Here is a 27,544-nt window from a genome sequence, read left to right on the forward strand (position 1 = left end):
AGGAAAGATGTGGAAGCTTTGGAAAGATTGCAGAGGAGAGTTACTAGGATGTTGCCTGGAATTGAGGGAATGTCTTACTAGGAAAGGTTCAGAGAGCGAGAGCTTTTTCTTTCTAGAATGATGAAGGATGAGAGGTGACTTGATAGAGGTGTACAAAATGATCACAGGTATAGATAGAGTGGACAGCCAGAGACGTTTTCCTAGGGGAGGTAGCTATTACAAGGGCACATAGTTTTAAAGTGAGTGGAGGTAGACACAGGGAAGACGTCAGGTGTAGGTTCTTTACTCAGAGAGTGTTCAGGGCGAGGAATGCATTGCCGGATAGGGTAGTGGAGTCGGCCTTATTAGGGGCATTTAAACGGCTATTAGATAGGCATATGGATGATCGTATAAGATAAGGATGGAGGTTAGATAGACCTCAGGATTAGGGTAAAAGTTCAGTACAACATCATGGGCCGAGAGGCCTGTGCTGTGCTGTACTGCCCGATGTTCTATGTTTTATGTTCTTTGGTTTGTAGGACTCCAGATTACATCTTGTCTATAAAATAGTTAAATTTAATAAGGCCCAATGTGCTGTACTGCCCGATGTTCTATGTTTTATGTTCTTTGGTTTGTAGGACTCCAGATTACATCTTGTCTATAAAATAGTTAAATTTAATAAGGCCCATTGTTATTTGCTCGCAAGGGAGCAGACTTCAGTCAGATCTTTAGAACTACCAGCCAACAGTCAGAGGTTGCCATCTGATTGAAAATACTACAAACAGTTTGGCATTACAGAAAAACTAAAACATTTCTGAGATGGTGTAGTCAAGACCTGGTTTATCTGCCATGTTATGTTTGGAATATAGCATTTTTGTACACCTCCCAGGGTGTAGACAGTCGCAAATAGAGAGTTGCCATTAAAATGATATGACATCAGTTTAAACCTGAAGAAAACCTCAAAACCCCTTTTAGTGACAAAACTGTTTAGTTTGCTCAGAAAATTAGTTGTTGTGAGCTCTTAAATCAACTTGTCTTGAATTCTATTCAGCACGTGGGAATTGGCAACACATTTAAACATTTTACTGCTCGAGTGCTTCAGAGCTTACTTATACCGTTGCATCGGTGTCAGGTCGGTGCAAGTGCCGAATGAGGTACGGACAGTAAACCTGACTTACAATGGTCCCTGGTCAATCTTTACCTGGAGCCATGTTAACAATGTTACATACTTCCCTGCATGACCTTGTTAGGCTGAATGGCTTCCTCTGTGCTACATTGTACAGCTCATTCCAACTGCATTATTTCACTAGGCACAAGAAGAAACCTTGTGTTTTTTTTCTGGAACCTGAAAAGTACAACAGCAGAAAGTCTTCAGATATTCTCATTTCCCAGCAAAGCACTCAGCTATGTTTAAAAAAGTGAAATATACACTTCATTAGTGAAGTGAAACTAAGCATGTGTTGATCATTCATGTTGATTTCTGAAATGGCTTGTGCTATTGTCACAAAGGGGTTGACAGATTTTGCAGTGAATTTGCTGATTTCTTGCCATGAATACCACAGACATGTGGAAGTGGAACACAAATGGTAATAGTCTGTACATGGCGTTGTTCCACTTACTTGTGTAGGTGAGGAGACAAATTATTGTTAATTCCTTCTCACTTCTGTTGAAGTGCTATCAATTCATATAGGTCTCCCCTACTGGGACAGGACAGCCCCACTTCCCGCATGGTCTTTTTTTTGTGGGGTTAGAATTAAGGCTATCTCTGGCAGAATTCCTGCTCCAGAAATGGGGACACGGGAACCTGATAGCGGTGACAAAGGACCCTCTCACTGAACATGACCAAGACTTTGACAAAATGGAAAAACGGCTCTGAATGGGATGCTTGAATCTCTTAATTGACTTCTTTGTGCCGGGATGACCAGATATGATCCAATGTTGGTGAAATTTCCCTGTCTGCACCTGCAAAAATATTGCTGTCTCCCTGGGAAGGCAGACGCACAAATACCTCTCAATCTTGGTCATTCGTTCAATTCTCATTCTACTGAGACATATGGACAGGCACTCTGCAATAGTTAGCACGTTATCTTCAAACTCCACATTTTCTCTGAAGCGTTTCTTGACAACATTGCCAATCCTAATTAGTACTTTACTTGCACAAGTATGCCTTCTCACAACAGTGCCAAGAATCAGGCACAAAGTGATACCTTGCAGTTCAGGCTAGCCTGCTATAGGAAGGATATTACTAAAATGGAGAGGGTTCAGAAAACATTTACCAAGATGTTTCGAGGGCTGGAGGGTTTGAGTTACAAGAAGGGATCAAATAGGCTGGGACATTTTTCACTGGAGCATAGCAAGTTGAGGTTATAAAGGTTTATGAAATTATGAAGGGTACAGACCAGGTGAATAGCAAAGGTATTGTCCCTAGTGTAGGGGAGTTCAAAACTAAATAGCATATTTTTATGGTGAGAGGAGAAAGATTTAAAAGGGACTCAAGGGGCAACTTTTTTACACAGGGATTGTATGAGGAATGACTTACCAGAGGAAGTGGTAGATGCGGATATAGTTACCACATTTAAAACACATATTTTCAGGTACACGAGTAGGGAAGGCTGAGAAGGTTATAAGCCAAATGCAGGACTAGTTTAGTTTGGGAAACGTAGTCAGCATGAACGAGTTTCTGTGGTGTATTTCGCTTTGGCTGTATGACTTTATGAGAGAAACATAAACATTTTTTCACCCCTCTCACCCCTTACATGTTCCTCACTCTCCCTCAACACAATGCAGCCCTATTCCTTGCATATGCAATCTCTGTAATTTAGTGTCTGTCTCTCCATGCTTCACTGTCTACTTTCAAACACTACCCTGTCCCCCTTCAGGTAGAATGCCAACTCATTGAGAATCCTAAATGAGTGCCAGTCCAACACTCAAGAAACTCATCAACATCCAGAATAACGCATTCCACTTGAGTGGTTTCCTGTATAAAATCTTCAGCCCCTCCACTACCAACGCACAGCAGGATCAGCATGTACCATTGACAAGATGCACTGCAAAAACTCACCAAAGATCCTTCAAAAGCACTTTCCAAACTCACAATCTCTGCCACCCAAGACAAAGGCAGCAGATATGTTGGAACACCACCACCTACAAGTAACCATCTAAACTACCCCCATCCTGACATGGAGCTATATGACTGTGATAATGGGAACTGCAGATGCTGGAGAATACAATATAATAAAGTGTGGAGCTGGATGAACACAGCAGGCCAAGCAGCATCTCAGGAGCACAAAAGCTGACGTTTCGGGCCTAGACCCTGCATCAGAGAGAGGGTCTAGGCCCGAAACATCAGCTTTTGTGCTCCTGAGATGCTGCTTGGCCTGCTGTGTTCATCCAGCTCCACACTTTGTTATCTTGGAGCTATATGACTGTTCTTTTACTGTGGTTAGCTTACTATTCTGGAACCTGCTCCTAACAACACTGTGGGTGTCTCAACACCCCAAGGACTGCAGTGGTTCAAGAGGCAGCTTCGTCAAACACAGTTATGGATGGCTAATAAATGCTGCTATTGGCAGCAATGTCCACATCTCATAAACGAGTAGGAAAAATCCACAAATAACCATACACATAGAAAAAAACATTGCTCTGTTACTTACATTTCTACATTGAGAAAAGTACTTTCTTTCAAAAATTTACATTTGGATATTTCTTTGACAGGTCTTGGCAATTTGGATGGTTCCAAGATGTTTATGTATTGTTCATGCAGACTTTCTTTCCAGTTAAAGGTCACAAACTGCAGCTAACCCTCCATCTAAAGGATTCATTAACCTATCCCAAAGTGTCCTTGGCTGTATCTGCATGGATACCTTATCAGACTTCTCCAAAGGTATACCCTGCTATCCAGTAGAGATGTACTGAGAACTGACCTGCTCTTTCCCGATCTAATCTCTACAGTCTGTGCTCCAGACACCAGTGACTTCAAAATCCCATTTCAGTGAAGCCATCAGGAATCTGAATTGGGGTACTGCACAAGTGCAACCATGGCCCACTACCCACACCACCCCTGTAAAACAGAGGTTCTGGGCTTGGAGGGAGACCTTAAGGCTCCTGACTTCATCTGACACTTTTTGCCACACCAGAGATCCTCATTGTTGTAATAATAGGAGCCCATTTCTCCTTGTTTTCCAACCCACTGCAATGAGCTGTAGGGTTAATAAATCCTGGAAAAGAAATTGACTGTCACTTGGTAAAAATATTGATTACTAAACAAATTTCAGCTTGAAGATGAATCAGGTCAGGTTAGCAGTTCTTTCATCACACGTACCTGGGCTTCCAAAAGTGTAAAGACCACCTTTTTATGCTCTTTTAGTTTTGAACTCTGGACTGAAAAAAAAGGTGGATAATGCTTTAGGCCAAGGAAACTGTGTAAAGAGATGACTGCAATTTAAAAGTTATGTTTTCTGGAATGCACTGTGAGTTGTCTACACTGTTGTTTTTCCTCAGAACAGTGAGACCAAAAGCAGACAGCACAGAGCCAATCGCTTCTGAACTTGGGGCATAATTGCTTGACAATAACATCTTGATTGGCTCATGCCATGGTAACCGTGGAACATGACGGGCTCGGGCAGTAAGGAACTTTCCACTCACCTCAGTCTCTGTAAATGCCCTGTGAAGAAGGAATAAAACATGTTCAAATACAGCAGAAAGGCAAATTCTCAACTAGCAAATGAAAAATAGCATCAGTATTCAAGACTCTTATCTCAGTGACGTATCATTTTATAAGGAATTGTAAGGAACAGAAAGAAAACAGCTCATCAAACCCAGTAGTGGCATTGAAATGTGTTTCCATAATTTTGATTTTTCCCTTTCTATCGTAATGTCAATGCCTAGTCTATCTTCCTATCCATCCATATGTGAGAGGGGAGAATTTAAAGCAGGTAGAGCTTAAATTGTAAAGTTTTAAGCTTGCAATTCATATTTGCTGATTGCCATTGGGCAAAGGCAATCTGATTGAATAAATTTTCTTGCTCAGCATATGAACCTAAGTGCTTCTTTTAGCCCGAGCACGTTAGTCAGGAAAAAATTGTAGACTTTGAACAGTTTGACTAAATCTTTTCATATTTGAGATGATTCTGTAAATAGTACGGTTTCTTTTCCAGTGCATATAGAACATAGAACATAGAACATTACAGCACTTCGGCCCTCGATGTTGTGCCAACCTGTCATACCAATCTGAAGCCCATCTAACCTACACTATTTCATGTTCGTCCATATGCTTGTCCAATGACGACTTAAATGTACATAAAGTTGGCAAATCTACTATCGTTGCAGGCAAAGCGTTCCATTCCCTGACTACTCTCTGAGTAAAGAAACTATCTCTGACATCTGTCCTATATCTTTCACCCCTCAGTTTAAAGCTATGCCCCCTCGTGCTCGCCGTCACCATCCTAGGAAAAAGGCTCTCCCTATCCATCCTATCTAACCCTCTGATTATTTTATGTTTCAATTAAGTCACCTCTCAACCTTCTTCTCTCTAACGAAAACAGCCTCAAGTCCCTCAGCCTTTCCTTGTAAGACCTTCCTTCCATACCAGGCAACATCCTAGTAAATCTCCTCTGCACCTTTTCCAATGCTTCCACATCCTTCTTATAATGCGGTGACCAAAACTGTACGCAATACTCCAAGTGCGGCCGCACCAGAGTTTTGTACCCAATGAGTTGTGATAAAAGACTAAAGTGCCATGTAATAAATTTCTAAGCAAAATCGTGGACCAAAGGATGAAAGGGTCAGTGTGTTTCTATAGCCTTCGTGACAAGAAACAAAATAATAGCAATCAGGTGTTTTCAGTGAGGAGTGGACTGTGAAATGTTGAATCCTAATGATTGGTATTTTGCCCACTCTTTCTTTTGATATGTGTTAGTGAGCTGAATGTGAACACAGGGCATAATTTCAAAGGTTGCAGATTACACCAAACTCAGAAATGTAGGAAGATAGCAACAGAGTTCAGGAGATTGGAGACAGACCAGTGAATTGGGGAGGCCATAGCAGATGAAATTAAATGCAGGGATGTATGATGTGAAGAAGAAAGGAAACAATGTAAAATGATAAAACTTTAAACAGGCTGTGAGAACAGACACATTCAACAGTTTATATGCACAAAACTTTGAAGATGGTAAGACAAGTTGAGAAGGCTCTAAAAACAGAAAAGGGGACTTCAATAATAGTAAAAAAGCAAGGAAGCCATGCTAAACCTTTAAGATGTATGGTTATGCCTAACCTTGAGGAATGAATCCTCTTTTGGGAACCGGACGTCAGAAAGGATGTCAAATGCTAGCATCATAACTGACCAGTATCCATTCATATGCCTTGGCTCCATACCCTTTTGTTCCATGAATTAGTAAAATGTATCTATTTGAGATCAAACCAAGGTAAATCTTCTGCTTTTCTGGAAGAGGACGTTTAACTACATGCTTTTCACACTTTTCAGAAGTTTTAAGCATTCTATCGCAAATAGTCTGAGTTGCACAAAAGCTGGAAAGCTGTTTGTCTATCATTTTGTTTAAAAATCATAATTAAATTCTCCTTTATTCCATTACATTTCCGAAAATTCAACTCTAGGTTATAGAATCTCACGTTAACCCTTGAAATAACTTCAGCTGAATGACCTACTCCCTTCGACAGCTCATTCCCATGACTGACTCTAATTTATCATTAACAAGTTAATGTTGATGATAAACAAACAAACATCTACTTACAATACAAATCAATGAAATTTCACCAGGAATGTGAAGATTGTGATTGAGGTCTAATTGCATTAGAAGGCAAATTTTCTTACTTCAGTCACAACCAACACTTCAGCAATTCAGGTGGAAAATCCAGCAGGGACCAGTGACCTTCACACTTGAGTTCCCAAGCTGCACTTTCATCACGCACATCCCGACAGGAAGAAAAGCCTATTCAAGATAAATTATCATGACTCCTGAGAATAGTGTGGGGAGGAGAACGATTGGATATTGAAAATGTCCAAAAGGTCTGATATTCTAATTTTTAATTAACTGTATATCATCCTCATCTTTAAGTGAAGACTATATCCTTCTGGTAATGGTAACCTCTCAAAAATAGTTCCATTTTTAAAATCTTCACTTTCAGTGATAACAGAGTCAGTGGACGTCCTTCTCGTGGGATGAAATTTCAATTGAAAATGCCACTTTGCTGGAGCAGCCTGCATGAATTGCCTGTATTTCTGACAAATTTAACCTTTTCATGGCATTGATAGATTTCTCAATCTACCTTGTTATGTGGGACTGATTTTGTTCTTACCTAAACATATTTAGATTAGACTAGATTAGATTCCCTATAATGTGGAAACAGGCCCTTCGGCCCAACAAGTCCACACCACCCCTTGCAGCATCCCATCCAGACCCATCCCCCTATAACCCTCACACCCCTGAACACCACGGGCAATTTAGCATGGCCGATCCACTTAGCCTGCACATCTTTGGATTTAGCCATGTCGGTAGCCAGGAAAGTAAGTGAGCATTAGCTGAGTCAAAAAAGTAAGAGTCTAGAATTCAGCAGGTGGACAAAAATCATCAAGATGTTGTTGCATTAAAGTGTTTACTTAGGGTTAGATCTTTCTCTACATAGCAACTGTTGCCACAACAGAATTAGTCTCCATTGGAAAATCCAAATCACAAGTTGCTGTTACACAGATACATTTATGCCATTATGTAATCTTACATACCAGAGAAATGGCCTGAAAAGATTAAATGGATGTAGCAGTAAACGAATTTGAAGTTATCCAAATGTAACTGCAGTACTTTTCCGCAGCTGAAGACCTGAAGATCTTTCTGTTTGCCAATTAGTTACTTTTTTCCCATTTTCAAGATGGTCCTTTTCTCACACAATAGAAGATATTTGCACTGCAACATAAACTGTGACAAAAATAAAGTACTTTTCACTTCTATGTTTTCATTCATTTATGGAATGTAGGCATCACTGTCTAAGTTAGTATTTGGAGTCTGTCACTAATTGTATTTGAGAAGCTAGTGGTGAGCTGCCGATTTGAACCATTGCAGTCCATATGGTGTAGATACACATTCAGTGCAGTTAGGGGTAAATGGGAGTAGGGGAAGGGTGGAGGAGGCTGGCTGGAGTTTCAAGGTTTTAACCCAACAATATTGAATGAAAGATGATACAATACAATTGAGAAATCTATCAATTCCACGAAAAGGTTAAATTTGTCAGAAATACAATAGACTTTCAAGTCAGGACTTGTACAGCTTGAAAGGAAACTTGAAGGTGGTGGTGTTCTCATGCATCTGCTGTCCTTATACTCCCAGGATATTGCCTATAGAGTCACAAAGTCACAGTCATAGAGCTATACAGCATGAAAACAGCATTCATTCCAACTTGTCCATGCTGACAAGATACTCTAAATAAATCTAGTCCCATTTGCCAGCATTTGGCCCAATTTCCTCTAAACTATTCCTATTCATATCCCCATCCAGAAGCCTTTTAAATGTTGTAACCATACCAGCCTCCATCACTTCCTCTGGCAGCTCATCCCATACATGCACCACCCTCTGCATGAAAATGTTGCACCTCAGGCCCCTTTTAAATTATTCCCTCGCACCTGAAACCTATGCTCTCTAGTTTGCAACTCCACCACCCCAGTGAAAAGACCTTATTTAATTCACCCTACTCATGCCCCTTATGATTTTATAAACCACTATCAGGTCACCCCTCATCCTCCAACACGCCACAAAGGGAAAAGAGCCCCAGCCGATTCAGCCTCTACCTCCAACCCTGGCAGCATCCTTGCAAATCTTTTGCGAACCCTTTCAAGTTTTACAACATCCTTCCTATTACAGGCAGACCAGAATTGCATGCAATATTCCAAAAGTGGACAAACCAGTGTCCTAAATAGTTGCAACATGACTTCCCAACTCCAATACTCAATGTACTGGCCAATAAAAACAAGCTTACCAAACACCTCCTTCACTATCCAAACTACCTGTAACTCCACTTTCAAGGAACTATGAACCTGCATTCCAAGGTCCCCTTGTTCAGCAACACTCCCCAGGAACTTACTATTAACTGTCTAAGTCCTGCCCTGATTTGCCTTTCCAAAATGCAGCAATGCAGCACCTCACATTTATCTAAACTAAACTCCATCTGCCACTCTTTGGCCCATTGGCCCATCTGATCAAGGTCCTGTTGTAATCTGAGGTAATAAAGTGTGAGGCTGGATGAACACAGCAGGCCCAGCAGCATCTCAGGAGCACAAAAGCTGATGCTTCGGGCCTAGACCCTTCATCAGAGAGGGGGATGGGGAGAGGGTTCTGGAATAAATAGGGAGAGAGGGGGAGGCGGACCGAAGATGGAGAGAAAAGAAGATAGGTGGAGAGGAAAGTTTAGGTGGGGAGGTAGGGAGGGGATAGGTCAGTCCAGGGAAGACGGACAGGTCAAGGAGCTGGGATGAGGTTAGTAGGTAGGAAATGGAGGTGCGGCTTGGGGTGGGAGGAGGGGATAGGTGAGAGGAAGAACAGGTTAGGGAGGGGGAGACAGGCTGGGCTGGTTTTGGGATGCAGTGGGGGGAGGGGACGAGCTGGGCTGGTTGTGTGGTGCAGTGGGGGGAGGGGACGAACTGGGCTGGTTTTGGGATGCGGTGGGGGAAGGGGAGATGTTGAAGCTGGTGAAATCCACATTGATGCCATTGGGCTGCAGGGTTCCCAAGCAGAATATGAGTTGCTGTTCCTGCAACCTTCAGGTGACATCGTTGTGGCACTGCAGGAGGCCCATGATGGACATGCCGTCTAAAGAATGGGAGGGGGAGTTGAAATGGTTCGTGACTGGGAGGTGCAGTTGTTTATTGCGAACCGAGCTGAGGTGTTCTGCAAAGCGGTCCCCAAGCATCCGCTTGGTTTCCCCAATGTAGAGGAAGCCGCACCGGGTACAATGGATACAGTGTACCACATTGGCAGATGTGCAGGTGAACCTCTGCTTAATGTGGAATGTCATGTTGGGGCCTGGGATGGGGGTGAGGGAGGAGGTGTGGGGGCAAGTGTAGCACTTCCTGCGGTTGCAGGGGAAGGTGCTGGGTGTGGTGGGGTTGGAAGGGAGTGTGGAGCGAACAAGGGAGTCACGGAGAGAGTGGTCTCTCAGGAAGGCAGACAAGGGTGGGGATGGAAAAATGTCTGGGTGGTGGGGTTCTCACACACCACCCCACCAACCTCTGGATACAACGCATCATCCTCCGACACTTCCGCCATCCACAATCTGACCGCAACACCCAAGACATTTTTCCATCCCCACCCCTGTCTGCTTTCCGGAGAGACCACTCTCTCCATGACTCCCTTGTTCGCTCCACACTGCCCTCCAACCCCACCACACCCGGCACCTGCCCCTGCAACCGCAGGAAGTGCTACACTTGCCCCCACACCTCCTCCCTCACCCCTATCCCAGACCCCAAGATGACTTTCCATATCAAGCAGATGTTCACCTGCACATCTGCCAATGTGGTATACTGTATCCATTGCACCCGGTGTGGCTTCCTCTACATTGGGGAAACCAAGCGGAGGCTTGGGGACCGCATTGCAGAACGCCTCCGCTCGGTTCGCAATAAACTACTGCACCTCCCAGTCGTGAACCATTTTAACTCCTCCTCTCATTCTTTAGAGAACATGTCCATCATGGGCCTCCTGCAGTGCCGCAATGATGCCACCCAAAGGTTGCAGGAACAGCAACTCATATTCCGCTTGGGAACCCTGCAGCCCAATGGTATCAATGTGGACTTCACCAGCTTCAAAAAGTTCCCCTCCTCCACTGCATCCCAAAACCAGCCCAGTTCGTCCCCTCCCCCCACTGCATCGCACAACCAGCCCAGCTCGTCCCCTCCCCTCACTGCATCCCAAAACCAGCCCAGCCTGTCTCCCCCTCCCTAACCTGTTCTTCCTCTCACCCATCCCTTCCTCCCACCTCAAGCCGCACCTCCATTTCCTACCTACTAACCTCATCCCACCTCCTTGACCTGTCCATTTTCCCTGGACTGACCTATCCCCTCCCTACCCTCCCCACCCACACTCTCCTCTCCACCTATCTTCTTTTCTCTCCATCTTTGGTCCGCCTCCCCCTCTCTCCCTATTTATTCCAGAACCCTCTCCCCATCCCCCTCTCTGATGAAGGGTCTAGGCCCGAAACGTCAGTTTTTGTGCTCCTCTGATGCTGCTTGGCCTGCTGTGTTCATCCAGCTTCACACTTTATTATCTTGGATTCTCCAGCATCTGCAGTTCCCATTATCTCTGTACTCTGAGGTAACCTTCTTTGTTGTCCACAGGACTGATGGCGGATCCAGCAAAAATAATGCTATTAAATGCGAATGAGATGGTAGGATTTTCCCCTGTCGAAGGTGCTCATTGCCTTGTGTATATCTACATGCTACATATCAGCCAAAGCCCAGATGTTAGACCATAAGGCCATAAGATATGGGAGTGGAAGTAAGGCCATTCGGCCCATCAAGTCCACTCCGCCATTTAAATCATGGCTCATGGGCACTTCAACTCCACTTCCCTGCACTCTCCCTGTAGCCCTTGATTCCTTGTGAGATCAAGAATTTGTCGATCTCTGCCTTGAAGGCATCCAACATCCCGGCCTCCACTGCACTCCGTGGCAATGAATTCCACAAGCCCACCACTCTCTGCCTGAAGAAATGTTGTCTCATTTCAGTTTTAAATTTACCCCCTCTAATTTTAAGGCTGTGCCCACGGGTCCTAGTCTCCCTGTCTAATGAAAACAACTTCCCAGCGTCCACCTCTTCTAAGCCAAGCATTATCTTGTATGTTTCTATTAGATCTCCCCTCAACCATCTAAACTCTAATGAATACAATCCCAGGATCCTCAGGCTTTCATCATACGTTAAACCTACCATTCCAGGGATCATCCGTGTGAATCTCCGCTGGACATGCTCCAGCACCAGTATGTCCTTCCTGAGGTGTGAGGCCCAAACTTGGGCACAATATTCTAAATGGGGCCTAACTAGAGCCTTATAAAGCCTCAGAAGCACTTCACTGCTTTTATATTCCAACCCTCTTGAGATAAACGACAACATCACATTCACCTTTTGTTGCTCAAGTCTTGCTGCTGATGGGCGCAGACTGCTTCAGAAATGAAAGGCACTGAATATATTGCAATCATCAGGGAATATCCCCACATCTGACCCTTGGAGGATAAATCATTGATGATACAACTAATGATGGTTGGACCTTAGGGCAATGCCCGAGGAATGCCTTGGATTGAGATAATTAACCTCCAACATCTACAATTTATACTTGTTCTCGGTATGATACAACTAATGGTGGGTTTTTACTCTAATTCCCACTGACTCCCATTCTACTAAGGCACTGTAACGTCACATTCAATCAAATACCTTTATGCCAAGGACAGTTGCTCTCACATCATCTCTGGAATTTAGTTTCCTTGTCCACATTTGGATCAAGGCCGACATGAAATCAGAATCTAAGTGATCCTTGTGGGACCAAAACTGAGAGTCAATGAGCAGATTATTCATTTGCAAGTGCCACTTGGTAATGCTATCGACAAATAATTCCACCATTTAGCTGATGATTGAGAGTAGACTGATGGGGCAGTAATTGGCTGCGTTGAATTTGACCTGTTTTTTTTTGTGGACATAATATGCTTGGCAATTTTTCAAATTGCTGATTGGACGCTGATGTTGTACTTGACAACTTGGCTTGGAGTAGAGCTAGTTCTGGAGCACAAGTCTTCCGAACTATCGCTGGAATGCTATCAAGGCCATAACCTTTGCAGTAATGATGAAAACACACAACATTTTTGGTGAAAATAAATGTGGCATTATTCCTCATACTTTAACTTCAATTATTCTAAAACTCAGAATTGTCTTGATAATCATTTATAATATTTTATAATCAGTTTATCTTTTATGATCTAATACAGCCTCTCAGGATATCATTGTACCTTCCCTTGACTTACATTCTGCTTATGTACATTGATATTTTTCTTAATGAGTAGATTTTACTAAAAACATTTTTTTTGTTCTTAGAAATGCTGAAGAAACAAGGTCTCACAAGCAGCAACGTGAAAAATAATTTGACATTTTTTTTATAGCCGTGCTCTTTGTTGAGGAAGGCTCCCCAAGGAGAATTCCTGAGCTCTTCTTCAAAATAATACAAAAGTACATTTTGTCAAATGCCTCCCTCTTTGAAGTTTTATTTAAGTTTTAGATTTATGCCAGCCAGCTCTCTAAGGTTTCAACAAATCCAGCAGGCATCAGGGAGTAAAAAGGGCTGGATCCTTGAGCTGCCTTACGTTGGACCTGGGTTCGATTCCACCCTTGGATGATTACCTGTGTGGAGTTTGCACATTCTCCCTGTGTCTGTGTAGGCTTCCTCCGAGTGCTCCGGTTTCCTCCCACGGTCCAAAGATGTGCAGATTATCTGGATTGGCCATGGGAAATGCAGGGTTATTGGAATAGGGTCAGGGGCTAGGTCTGGGTGTGGTACTCTTTGGAGAATCAGCATAGACTCGATGGGCCGAAAGCGTCTTTCCACACTGTGGGGATTCTGTGAATGCATTTGTCATACTGCCTGTGGAGCAGGAGTGCTTTCTTCAGCCTCCATTAGTTCACTTCCTCAAGTCCCCTAATCAGTTTCTTGCAATTATCCTCCTGGCTATCAGTTTGTCTCCTCTAGTCAACACTACACATTCCCATCATCTCTTCTCTCTGTCTCTCACCCACACCCTCTCCCCTAAACACCACAAGGCCTACCTAACTGCAATCACTAATTTCTTCTCTATGCACTCCCCAATTATGTTCCATATGCAAGTTCTTCCGTGTAACTGGCAGCAAATAAAGTGCAAAATAATCAGAAATCCTCTCTGATGAAGGGTCTAGGCCCGAAACGTCAGCTTTTGTGCTCCTGAGATGCTGCTTGGCCTGCTGTGTTCATCCAGCCTCACATTTTATTATCTTGGAATCTCCAGCATCTGCAGTTCCCATTATCTCAGAAATACAGTCTTCCAGTTTTCCTACATTTAACACCACCCACTCCCTGCTCAGATTATGTGGCCTCAAAAATGTTGGGGCCTGCATGAAAGTGGCTAAAGCTAAAATATGACTTTTTTTTTATATTTGGAAAAAAAACTGCAATGAAATGAAGAAAGGACCAACATGACCGTAAATTGATCATGAGTAACATTGAATAAAAAGCCAATATGCACTTAATATTGTAATTAATTGTCTGTCATTAATTCCAGTTCTTTGCCTGCAGATTCAATGATTTCAGAAAAGGGAATTGTGAGTCTAATGTTTCATAAAATTATTACATATTCAGTTTATTAGGTTGACAACATACTGAAATTCTAAGCAATGTCACAATGGGACTAGGCAACTAATTCATTCTAGCTATATTTGGTGGACTATTTTGTTTTAACTGTATTGAAGCAAATCAGAAGTAATGTTTTAATATTTTGCAATGCAATATTCTAAAAATTTTTGTGTGAGTTAGAGAAAATATTAAGTTACTTGGGTAGCATTTGTGCATGACAGTAATTGCTTTCTGAGGCAAAGGTAGAATCTCTGGCTTTTGTACATTCTGTCTTTGCCATTCTTCCTTGATTGGAAAGCAATTTCTTTGCAAAATTACATTTCAATTCAAATTAGAGAATAGGAATTGATTCTCTTTAAACATATGCCTCATCTGTTTAGAAGTTGTGTGCCCCTGTCCCAAAATAAAGCAGTATGACAAGGAATGATTTGCCAATTTCATCCTGTAGCGTAAAATAAAGAATCCCACATGGTCCAACTGTTAATTCCTTGCTTCAATGATCAGTGGGCTAAGTGGTAAAATACAACTTTGAAACACAAAAACAGAAATAGCTGGAAAATCTCAGCAGGTCTGGCAGCATCTATGAAGAGAAATCAGAGTTAATGTTTTGGGTCCAGTGGCCCTTGCTCAGAATCTTTAAAAAAGTTAGGTTCATTCTTCTTCCTATAACACATTTTATAACGTTGGTTACTTTATGCTTCATGGTCAATTTTGTTTTAAATGTGATTTTCACTCTTTATTCAAATTTGATTTTATGATGCTACTTAGAAGGCAGGGATTCACATTGTGATATAATTCATTGAGTTATCTTATTTATTGCTGTTAAAGGTGCAAGTGTAATTAATTTTTAATGGTGCTTAGTCCATGTGCTTTGCATGACATACAGTTTTTACTTCTTTCCCTTTTGTGTGCATTTATAGAAATGTATATATTTTATTAGACTACATAGTTGAAACAAAGTTTTACAGTCCATTGCAGGTGGACTTGCAGGTAGGAATACTTGTAAAATTCTGATGGCGCCTTTCCTGTTACCTAAATACTTATTGACCATAACGTAATGAGCAGTGGGTGAGGGCTTCGTTGCCTAGCCCAGCCTCGTATTGTTTGTGGCTCTAAGTGCCATTTTAAGGATCACTACCAGCCAACCACAAGCTCTTTGCCAGTGGGAAGTGGTTGATCAGTGGGAGGTTTGGCAAGGAAGTCATTTGGCATCAGGTGAGAAAGGGGTGAGGAGCTTTCTCCTCCATAGGCTCCCTTTTCCAGTGGAAAAACTCTTTCCAATCTCTGCTCCACCTGAATGAACCTCATCCCCTGGACGTTTGTATCCTTCTCTAAAGCCTACTCAATGCCACCTCCAACATTTAGCACCCCCAAAAAACCCTCCCACCACCACTCACAGAAAAGACATCCATAAATGTCCCCATCAGCATTCTGCCCTACCTTACATTCAACTCCCAGCTGATTGTCTCTGGGTTTAAGTGCAGTCTCAGTCATGACCACCTCTCTAGGTGCTGCTGTTGCCATTAGAGTTGTATTGACCCATTAGATTGGTTAAAAGTTTTAGAAATAGTACATTGCGGCAGAGGTGTGCAGTCATCTCATGCTGAAGCACTTAATGCTCTTCCAAGTGCTAAATGGTTCCAGGGTTGTCAGCAAGTTTAATCCACAACAACATTTACACTGGCCAGGCAATAGATCCCAGCAGCTTGTGAAATCCTGTTCTTGAAGTTGGGATGCTCTATCATAAATTCATTGCTGAACATATTAGGGAAGCCTTCAGTGACAGAGTTTAATTCCAAACTGAACCAATAGTAGGCAGTTAAGTAGGAGAAGCCATTATCATAGGGATTAAATAAATTACATCCCCTATGATAACAGTAAAACATATGAATACATGTTTACTAATGAAATTTTACCAGCTAATTTGGGCAACTTATGAACCTGGAAAAATATCTACTATAAAATCAAAGGCCCAATGGCAGAAGAAGCAAATGCTTAAAAACTCAATATGGTAATTGATATCATTGTGGCTTCAATATGTTAACCCAAGTAACATATAACATAAAAAAGCCAGCATTCTGTTAGATTTCTCAAAGTTTGTTTACAACACTAACTAGTTACAAGGCTACACCATCACATACCTACACACACAGTCTAGGCTCCGTGTGAACTGATAGAATGTAAGTACCAAGCTTTTGTGCTCCTAAGATGCTGCTTGGCCTGCTGTGTTCATCCAGCTCCACACTTTGTTATCTCGGATTCTCCAGCATCTGCAGTTCCCATTATCTCTGATACACAGGTTGTTGACTACACTTACTCCAGTGCACGTAAAGAGTGACTGAGGATAAGGCAGGTTCCTTTACACCAAAACATCACATTGTGATGGAATCTAACTGCATTAAATGTGCAGACCTGTTTGGTTTGGAATCAATGCCATAATAAACAAACAACAAAATAGTGTGCTTGAAGCGAATGGTTAGCAATAGATTGGTTATATTGCTGTAAATTGTCTTGACTGCTAGGTCCCCTACATTGCTATGTGATTAAAAATGCCCATTATTGCAAATGGTGACAAAAATAGTTCAGCATTTCGTAGGAATTCTTTCACACAAGCGTATTGTTAATTTGGCCACTGGCTTAATGTACACAGGGATGTAGCAAGGATATTTTAGAAACATTGCAACAGACTTGAACGGGCAGACATGATCTCATCAGTGGGTAGAAGTAACTTTCACTGTCAAGCTCAATTTGTTTTCCCATCTTCAAAGAGCACAGGCTATTTGTATGGTGTTTTGCTGGGTCTTGCAATGTAAAGAATACTTTGCTTTGTGCTGCTGTTCAAAATTACATATGAAGAATTGCATTACCGTCGTTTTATTGTAGATGAAGTTAATTTCAACATTTAGCACTATTACAGGACTGCTGAATCCACTGTTTTTAAATACTCCATCCACTGCCGACTGCTTAAGGGAGAGGTTGGGAGTCCATGTAAGACTTGGAGAACTAAAGTTTATGAAGGGAGCTGCAGGTTTATGCATGATATTGGGTAGGTAGATTATTTCTCTTACATCAGATTTCAAGAGTGTTACAATAAGACTATAAGATCATAAGACATAGGAACAGAAATTATGCCATTCAGCCCATCAAGTCTGCTCCGCCGTTCCATCATGGCTGATAAGTTTCTCAACCCCATTCTCCTGCTTTCACCCTGTAACCCTTGATCCCCTTGACAATCAAGAACCTACCTACCTCCATTTTAAATATACTCAATGACCTGGCCTCCATAGCTTTCTGTGGCAGTGAATTCCATAGATTCACCACTCTCTGGCTGAAGAAGTTTCCCCTTATCTGTACTGTAAAATTGATTATATTACACAGAAATATAACACAAAACATAAAATATTTAATGAATTCACACACCCAGGGTAGGAATTCTACCATCTAGCAACGTATGTTAAAAATCTTAGTGAGTGAAGCCCATGATTTTATTACCAGTAATGAATTGTAGGTATGTAACTCTGGAGGGTGAGGTTTGTTGCCAGCAGTGAGTATAATTCAGCCAAACTGGACTAGGCACACATTATAAGTGGCCTGAGATTCTCCAGGCATAGAAATTGGGATATAATTAAGGGAGAGGAAGTGAGTGAAGGACTCTGACAGCCTCAACAGCATGAGGAATGGGTTATTTTAGAACTGGGCTTCCCCAAGTTCACATCAGTCAACAGCCCATGCGTAACATGTCGGAAGCAGCTGGCAGTTCATGCAGGGTCTCTTCCCTGGCTGTCCAATCACAAAAAGCATCATCACCAATCCTGATCTCATTCTCACCCAATATACACACAGCAATACTTTCTACCACTGGGTAGCAAATGAGAAAAGGAATCAACGTTGATTTTTCAAATCTTTAGTCATTTGTCAGTTTCAGAACCTCCAATATTAACCTCGCTGAGGTCAGCTAGCTCGGTACATACTAGGGATTGCACTTGGCATCATGAATTACTAACCCAGTAAGTCATGAGTTGTGTTCTCACAAGGTCATATCTCCCATTGCAGCTGATCGAAGAATATGAGCCGAGATACTCATATACATTTGCCATACAATGAAATATATAATGAAATATATAAATGAAATATATAACGTTGATTCTGATTCTGAGTATCTATTGACAATTGCTGAGAAGCTGGAAAGCACATGAGGTTATGTCCCTACTGAAAACTGTTTACTGCTGTAAGAAACTCATTTGCCCATTGCAAAAATATTTACAATTTGTCTGACTTAAACTGGCATTTTTATACTGCTGCATCAATACAATTCACTCGAGGAAGCCCAGTGCGGACTCTCTGCTTTAGAAGAACCGTAATGCTGAATTTTACTTTTATTTTTCTAATTTATACCTAAGATTTTGTATCTAGGTATCTCTGTACCTAAGATGGCACTGGAAATGGCAACTTTTTACACTTTTAGCTGTACTCGTATATCCCTGTGCTCGAGTACACGTGACAATAAAGCCAATTCTAATTCTTTCAGAAAACAATAATTTCATGTTGACCATAACATATTATGAAATTGACGTTTCTCTGGTTTGACATTGTGAATTGAAATAAGGAAACTCTGCCAAACATTTTATATTTGGAGTTCTAATGCTGAGAAGACGGAGGACAATTCAGCTAAAAATTCATTTGCAAAAGTAATTTATAAAAAAAAACCCTCCCTTTACAAAACAAAATCCCAGGCCTGCAATCTTTAAAAGTTTTCAAATTAGTAAAGGCATTCTGCAATGCATCAAGAAATCTTTAGTTGATCAAACCTGTTTGTCTGCAGATAGCAATTCACTCAACTCAATGCATTTTCATCATGTGAGGAAGAGTTAGCAGGATTCCAACTCCTCCAGGAAACAGTAGGCTTCTCAAGTTGGTACCTTCCTTCAAAATACACACAATAAGGATTAGGTGAACTCTATAATCAGTCACTGTTATAGTCTGTTCTGCCATCTTACCACCCTTATGTTGACTGTGGAAAGTTATTGAATTTATGTTTTCTCAACTCATCTATTATAACTTGACCAGGTACCCCCTTGCCCATTTGATTCAATGCAACAAAGTCTCAAAATATTGTGAATATTTACTACTATAAAAATATAATGCATTCTTATCACATTTAGGGCTGGAATGATTTTGTTCAGCCATAATCTAAATTGCAACAATAAATGTTCTTTCCCATCTCTATGATCTCAGATTCAAGATGTAACAACCATCAATTTTCTGAGGCCACTTCGAATCAACCTCCAGAACATTATGTTATTAGTGTGGCTACAAAGACTAACAGCATGTTTCCTTATGGATGGATACCTCTTCAAGATTGACTCAAATGTAATGACCCGTGAAATTGTATCAACAACGAACAAAAGAAGCATCAAGGAGAGTGAAGGAATGACACAGGGCAAGAAACATACATTTTAAAAGTTGCTGCATGGACTAAGATAAGCAGAACTGGGAGATGCTAACTTCAACTAGAGGTATAGCTAAAGTCCTTTTAAATAAGTGGGATACACACAAAAAAGTGAGATAAAATTTTATCTAGAAGGGTCTAGAAGGAAGCCCCTTATCTAACTAATCAATTGAGATTAAGATATTGTTATGGAGCAGTCAAAACCCCCTCAAAATAAATTAAGAAGACAGCCCAGACCCTAACTTTTTTTTAATTTTATAGGCAAATGCCAAGCAATGCTCTCTGAATGCAATTTGATTGGTTAAACTATTAGTTTTGAAACAAAACACACTTCATTCATATACTATAATTAAAATACAGCAAAGGAAAGATGAAATTGAATAACTCAACTATATTGGGAAATTTAACAGAATAATGGATTAGCTAACCACTAAACAGTAACTGTTCCTATAAACACATGGGCAAATTCAGTAAAATAGATTGTCTCACATACAATTCTCCAGTCCAGGAGGAAAAAACACGAAGAGAAAATTCTAAGACAGCGAGAATAACAGGGAGAGATGTGCTGCAGCTTCCAAACCCAGCTCCAAGACCCCATCAATTGCTACTGAAAAGCTGAAACTAAAAATCTTGGTTCTGTGGGCGATTGGCCCCACCCATTCAAGCTGCTTCTATTGTTTCCAATTTAAAAATCCAAGCAGCTCACTTTTATTGGATTCAAATGGACAGCTCATCACTTCTATCATAAAACATTTCTTCAAAGTAAAAATGGAACAAAATACACCTCTTATAGCCATGGTATCTTCACAATATATGTATTTCATAAAACTTCTAAACTACTGAATGCCTGGAGTTACTTTTCTCAATGGAATCCAATGTGATGCATGAGTATACCAATAGATGTTTAACAAATATACCTATGATGCTGTTTGTACAAAGTTCTGTTTGTTGGAGGTGGTGAGGAAAATAGTGAGAAATGCAATGAATTCCATGGGTTGGTTTTGGAGAGATATTTGACATTTTCTTGCCATCTCAGCAATTAAGTGCTGGAAAAAGAAGCCCACTGGAGACTTTCACAACTCTCATCAATTAAGTCAGTCAACTTATGTCCACTTAAGAGCTTCAACTCGCCACTGGCCTGATGAGCCGCCTTCCTATCAAATGAGAAAGGTGGCTAGAAAATCAGGGCAACCTATCAGCTGGGTTGGGAAGGGATTCCACACTTCACCAGTTTAGGATTTATAACTTGCAGGATTCAGAATATAAGAGGGTGATCAGTGAAAGCCATACCTGTTCTTGTCTCCCCTCCAACACCAACAACTCTGCCAACTCCAATCTCCCCACATGCAGTTAGGAACCAATGAAAATGACTCATCTACTCACGAACTACTCACAGAAACATTCCAAATAGTTGGTATCAGCCTCAACCTCAAGAAAACTGAAATACTTTATCAGTTTGTCCCAGGTCAAGTTCTGGTTCATCCTTCTATTGAGATCAATGGAGAAATTTTCCCAGACGAGGAACATTTTTCTAACCTTTTCATCTGAGGTTGACATCAACACAGAGATTCAACATCTCATCCAATTTTCAAGTGGTGCTTTCAAATGCTTCCTTAAGGACAAGAGTCTTCGATGACTGTAAAGTCTGTGCTGATTCCAAGATCCTTGTCCATAAGGCAGTCATCCTTCTGACACTTCTCTACGGCTCTGAAACTTGGTCTATATATGGACAGCACCTTAAGGCCCCCTCAAGGAGGAACATCAACACTGTCTGAGATGCATGAGCTGGGAGGACCGGTGTACTAACATCAGTGTCATTGAAGCAGCCAATAGCACCAGCATCAAGCCCAAGGTAGGTCGCCAGTTTAAAGGAATCAATGGGCCTCAAATTGTCAGGTAGAGAATCAAAGTCAACAGACTTTCACCAATAAACTCCCAGAATAGAACACATTCCAGGGTAAGAGATAGTAAGAGCCGCTGATGCTGGAGTCAGCGGTAACACAATGTGGAGCTGGAGGAGCACAGCAGGCCAGGCAGTATCAGAGGAGTAGGAAAGCTGATGGTTCGAGTTGGGACCCTTCTTCAGAAATGGGGCTTATTCCCCTATTTCTGAAGAAAGGTCCTGATCTAAAACAGTAGCTTTCCTGCTTGTCTGATGCTGCCTGACCTGCTACACTCCTCCAGCTCCACACTGTGTTATCCTACATCTCAGGAAAGTTCAGTTGCTTGAGTTTATAAAGTCAGAGAGGTATGTGGTGTTGGGATATTTGCTAATCATATTGCTATGCGCAAATGTTAGTCATAATGTTAATAATAAATAAATAAAGGTTTGGGTGCAGAGGATATCTATTGGTCTAAAAATGCGGAAAATGGTTAATACTGAGGAATGTCATAAACAAGACTCACTATGCTATTGCATTTTTAGACCTGTGGGCAAAGCAGCTGAGGATCTTGAAGGAGAGAGACCTAATAGCACATCCTTCTCAAAACTTCTGATAATTTCTATGATATCAATGCAGCCTGTAACTCGTTGCTAATAAACTACATTGTGTTAACTACTAGGCATTATTCTATTTAAACAAGGAATTGGTCATCCTCTACCACACCAGCAAGCCTTGTAATTTCCTACAGTTAACAATGGTGACAGCAACATTCATCATGAGCAGTAGCTCATACAATCTATTGAACTGGCATGATATTCAATAGCTGCTTTGTGAAGGAAGGTGATGTGGCTACAAACTGATCCTTTGTGCTTTACGAAATTACTTTTCCAAGCTCAGCAAGAGAACAGAATGGTCTTGAATGTGTAACCACAAGAGGAGGACGAGCTGTCTCTCGCTGCAGCCATTCTGCAAGTTTGTGACCAATCTGTACCTGAGAAGTGAAATGCTACAGCCAGCATCTTCAATGTAAACCAAGCAGTTGCTGACTGCAGAGGAAGAGACAGAAATCATCCATCAACAGCTCGAGTCATCTCGTGAGATCACTGTATCCAACCTGAAACGACCCAAAACATAATCTATAGGGCGATCCTTCGGCACCGTTGATTAATTTAACCTACGTTCCCCTTTGTAAAGTGTGCGTGTGTATGTGAGTAAAACATGTACGTGCGTGCTTCTTAAAATGACATTGAATACCATTCATTGCTCCTTTACAACTGTAAAGAAAATGTGTTTGTCCATATGTTTTGCAAGAGAACCATTTAAACAGTTAAGTATTCACTCAATTGTGCAGCAAATCCTTTTTCAGAGAAAACCTACTGCAATCAACCAAGATGTGAAAAGAGGTGGGAGTCATTCTGCCAATTCTTGCCTGACCATAGCAATAGGATTTTTTTTTTTAAATGCACACTACTTTAAAATTACACACCTGCCCCTCTTGACTGGCTAATTTTGAGGCAAACTTTTGACTCTGCAGCCTCAATATTTCTGAATACTTCACAGACTTTAACTCAATGCAATGACCTTCATTCAATGATCAGCAATTCAGCTTCTCTAACTTTTCCTTAGCACATTTGGGATTATTCTGTTGCTGTTTGCTTTTTGTTTTAATTTAATCAATGCATTTATACCTCTCTTACAGCGCTGTGAAGTTCATGAGGGTAATATTCCAATATTGCCAGATTTGCAAATTGTGATATCCGGTGTGCAGGGAAGACCATTTTCAACTGTCTGCAAGGTTATTGGATTTCTATCAATTTGTCCCTGGTCATGTCAAATGTTGCAACTCAGGAATTCTCCAATCTATATATTTGATATTTTTCTACAAATGCTGGTGCACTAGAACCTTATTCCTAATTGAACGGATCCTTCTTATACCGAAATATTTGTTTACTTTCAGCTATCTTTTGAAAGGCCAGGCTAGCAGTAGTTTATGAACACTTGGCATGCCCTCGCAAAAAAGTCACTATCTACTATATTTCCACAGACACATAGCAATATCTGCACAGGAGTTCCTACATCAAACAATGTTAATGGCCAGTGATCTGACCAATATATAATAAACTCTTTGTATGACCTGTCTGAACTGAACATCATTATTCTGGCTATAAATCCCATCATTACATTGCTTATTTTAATTGCTTCTCTAGGTTGTACACCTTGGAAATTATATGACTGTTATTATCCCCGCGGTTTCCTTCTGGATTAACCTTTACTCAATACACGACAATAAAAACTTATTTGTCACAGTATTCATAAGCATTCCACAGAAGGCTAGCCAAGCAACAATGCAACCAAGCCATATAGGAACAGCAACTTGTACTTTATGGTATTACAGTCACATCATGCACTTGTGAAACTTATTTGGAAATGGTCACTTTACTTTTCAAAAAGTAACAAGGAAGATTGTCGTTACAACTTCAGAAAAGTGAATCAGGGCAGACTCATTACTCGTTCTGTGGTGTCTGTCAGATAGAGGCAGGCATGTATGAATATATTCCTGGGAAGTTACTTCAGATGTAAGCTGCCTTCCCAGGTGCTGATGAAATCCTCTCATCCCTACAATGGAAAAGATTTAAAATCAAAATAGCTGCCATACCTACCTGAAAATGGAATTTCATGCAGATAGAATTTCATTTAAAATCATCCAAGAAGATAATCATATCTGGAATTAACATTTCCTCCATTGTGTGTCAAATACATTGGGTTCAATCTATTGTGCGGATAATGGAATACATCATTAATGTCATTGTTTGGTTGAAACTGGCTCGAGACGGAGCTGATATCTCATAAATCCACAACCCTCACCCAGCAAGTTAATTTGAAATATGAAGGCTAGAGGAAAGACATCTCTGGCACAACACAAAGTAGGGCGCTGCCTCAAATGTCACCTTAAGCCGAGAAAATAGGTTTTAATGCAAGGATATATTTTCATTCGAAGTACATCTTTGTAAATTTCCTTTCCTGTATATGTCTGTATTTGGGAGTGGGGTTTTGTTGCATTTATATTACAGGCGTTCTGAAAAAAAAATTCTTTCTGACAATTTGAATTTACAAAACAAGCTTATTTTATGTTTGATATTTAAAGTTACAGAAAACGAAGGGAAATGCATTTTATTCTCTGAAATACATCATGCTGCAGTCAACGAAGAGCTTAGAAAACAGGAAAATCATCTCATATCTCTTCCTGTCTATAAAATAGTCTTTTTAATGTGTATAACATCTTGATGTGCTTCACAGTAGACTTACGAAATAACTGCCATTTTTTAATTCATTCACAGAACGAGGGCATTGCTGGTCAGATAACAAAGTGTGGAGCTATATGAACACAGCAGGCCAAGCAGCATCTCAGGAGCACAAAAGCTGACGATTCGGGCCTAGACCCTTCATCAGAGAGGGGGATGGGGAGAGGGTTCTGGAATAAATAGAGAGAGAGTGGGAGGCGGACCGAAGATGGAGAGATTACGAGAGTTGTAGTGGGAGAGAGATTCCCTGCAGTTGGTCCGGAGGGAGGGTAACTTCTTCAGGTTAGGCATCCCTGGAAGAGGCTTCTCAGTGAGGTTAAAATCGTATCAGAGATAGGCCAGCATTTATTGCCCATCCTTAATTGCCCAGAGGGCAGTTCGGAGTCAACCACATTGCTGTGGGTGTGGAGTCACATGTAGACCAGACCAGGTAAGGATGGCAGATTTTGTCCCTAAAAGACCTTAGTGAACCAGACTTTTTAAAAAAAAAAATAACTGATTCTGAAGTCCAATTTTTTTTTAATACATCAATTCCAAATTCCGCCATCTGCCCTAGCAGGGCTTGAACCCAGGTCCCCAGAGCATTGCCTAAGCCTCTGGATTAACAGTTGACTGATAATGCCATTAAGTCACTGCCTCCCCACTGTTACAGATAGTGATATTGGTGGTGATGCCCAAAATCTTGAGCAAAGTTGTATTTTTTGCTGAATTTTAAGAGGAAAGAGAAGTGAACAGGACAAGAGAGGAATCGGGGATGTCAACCTGTTCCTGGATTCCCACCAATAGGCAACATGAAATGTGCAGACGAAGGCACAATGATATAAGCCATTTTAGCAGTTTCTCAACTGCAGCTTTCTAAATTCCCGTTCCCACTCACATGCCAGCTTGTGGATTAAGCAGATTTTGGGGTGGAGTCAGAAAAAGTGTTTTGGAAATAGGGCCTGGCCTTTACAGTCAATCTGAGCCTTGGTCATCCTGTTTCAGGTAGGATCGTCCCATTTCAGCTAGGGTCATTACTCACCTCAGCATTTTTTTAATGTGGTTATCTAGGATCTTACTTCACATCATTATTTTTACTTCATTTCATTATCAGCTGAATCAAACATGCCCCACTGGGTGCGTTTTCAATGTGGGGAAGTGTAAAATAAAAGTGAGCAGCTAAGTCACCACATTTCTACCTAATTCCAAGCTCATCTGCTTAGTACAAAGGGTGAGTGGATATTGAAATCGACAGCCCGCCCTCCTCATACGTCAATAAATAATTAAGGGTCATTTCAGTTTTGTAAAGAAAAGAGGTTCCACTTTCAGCCTGTTAATGAAGCCCATCATTGCTGGGAACAGTCACCTTCCCCCTAATCAATCCCTGACCAATTTATTAGCTGGGGGTGAGGATAGGATGTGTGCCTTTGCTCCAACTATAGGTCTCAGCCCGTGACAAAATTCTCCTCATCATCCGTCCACATTTTTTTCAAAACAACACAAGATTTTTGCTTCTTAATTCTGTGACACATTACTACTCTCTGAGAGTGATCTGATCTGAAAAGGCTCAGGATAGTAGGAAACTTTGTTAGTAATCTTCTGGATGAACCTCCTAACATGTGGATAATCATTTAACTGTTTGAAATGAGCAGTGTTTGATGAGTCTCCGACATAGCTGAGGAACACAAAATCCAAACCCACTAACATTCCTGCCAGTGCATTCTTCTGACAGTGCCTTTGGGAAAAATGGTGACCTTACAGAGGCCTATGAAATCATATGAGGCATAGATAAGGTAGACAGCCAACAGCTTCTCTCATAGTAGGGGAATCTAAAACTCGAGGGTCTACATTTAAGGTGAGAGGGGAGAGATACAAAAAGGGTCCAGAGGGGCAATTTCTTCACACAGAGCGTCTGAAATTGTCTGCCAGAGTTAAAGGTGGAGGGGAGCAAAATTTCATCATTTAAAAAACTTTTGGACAGGAAAATGAAGTCTTCATCAATGAAGCGAGCATCATTTTAGGTCAACGCCACAAAAACACTAAAAAGCAAGCTGCAACTTTACAACACAAATTTTAAAATTACTTCACAAAGTTCTTGTATAAAACCAGAATCCACGAAAGCGATTTGCAGCTGTAGAAAACTGAAGGATGTTTGTATGTTATTTCTGAAACTGAGGTAGCTCATTAAAAATTGTGTCCATCATGTCTACTCAAGGCTGCTTTCCAAAACAAAATTTGCTTAAAAATAATCTTACTTTTTGCCAGAATAAATAAATACTCTGTAATACTGCTTTGCGAAGTTCAGAAACAGTACAACCACTCAATATTTACAAGTATAAGTTATGAAAGGGTGACGCATGGGGGAGGGGGTTAGCATTTTGGTTGAGCTGCTGCCATGCGGTTTTAAAATTGATTGGAAAGAAAGCTGGAACATTTACTCAGCACTTCTGACTGAAGATTTTTGCAAATTCTTCAGCGTTACCTTTCGCCACAGATGGATTGTGTTTGTGGATGGTTGAGGAGCCACCTCCTCCAGTGAGTTGTTTAATTTTCCAGCACCATTCATAACTGGAAGCAGATCGCTGTTCC

At 41.1% G+C, this 27,544-nt stretch overlaps 1 long non-coding RNA gene across 3 annotated transcripts in view; it reads right to left on the minus strand.

Annotated features, from left to right (window-relative positions):
• LOC125452938 (uncharacterized) overlaps positions 1 to 27,544 on the minus strand; it is a 123,080-nt gene that overhangs the window by 60,189 nt on the left and 35,347 nt on the right. For 2 of the 3 annotated variants that reach the window (XR_007247634.2, XR_009445710.1), the window contains exon 2: positions 4,624 to 4,642. The exons of the other annotated variant lie outside the window; for it this stretch is intronic. This is a non-coding gene — a long non-coding RNA (uncharacterized LOC125452938). The remainder of the gene's footprint in view (positions 1 to 4,623; positions 4,643 to 27,544) is intronic. 3 annotated transcript variants of the gene reach the window in all.

Source organism: Stegostoma tigrinum, chromosome 4, assembly GCF_030684315.1.
Source record: "Stegostoma tigrinum isolate sSteTig4 chromosome 4, sSteTig4.hap1, whole genome shotgun sequence".
NCBI lineage: Eukaryota > Metazoa > Chordata > Chondrichthyes > Orectolobiformes > Stegostomatidae > Stegostoma > Stegostoma tigrinum.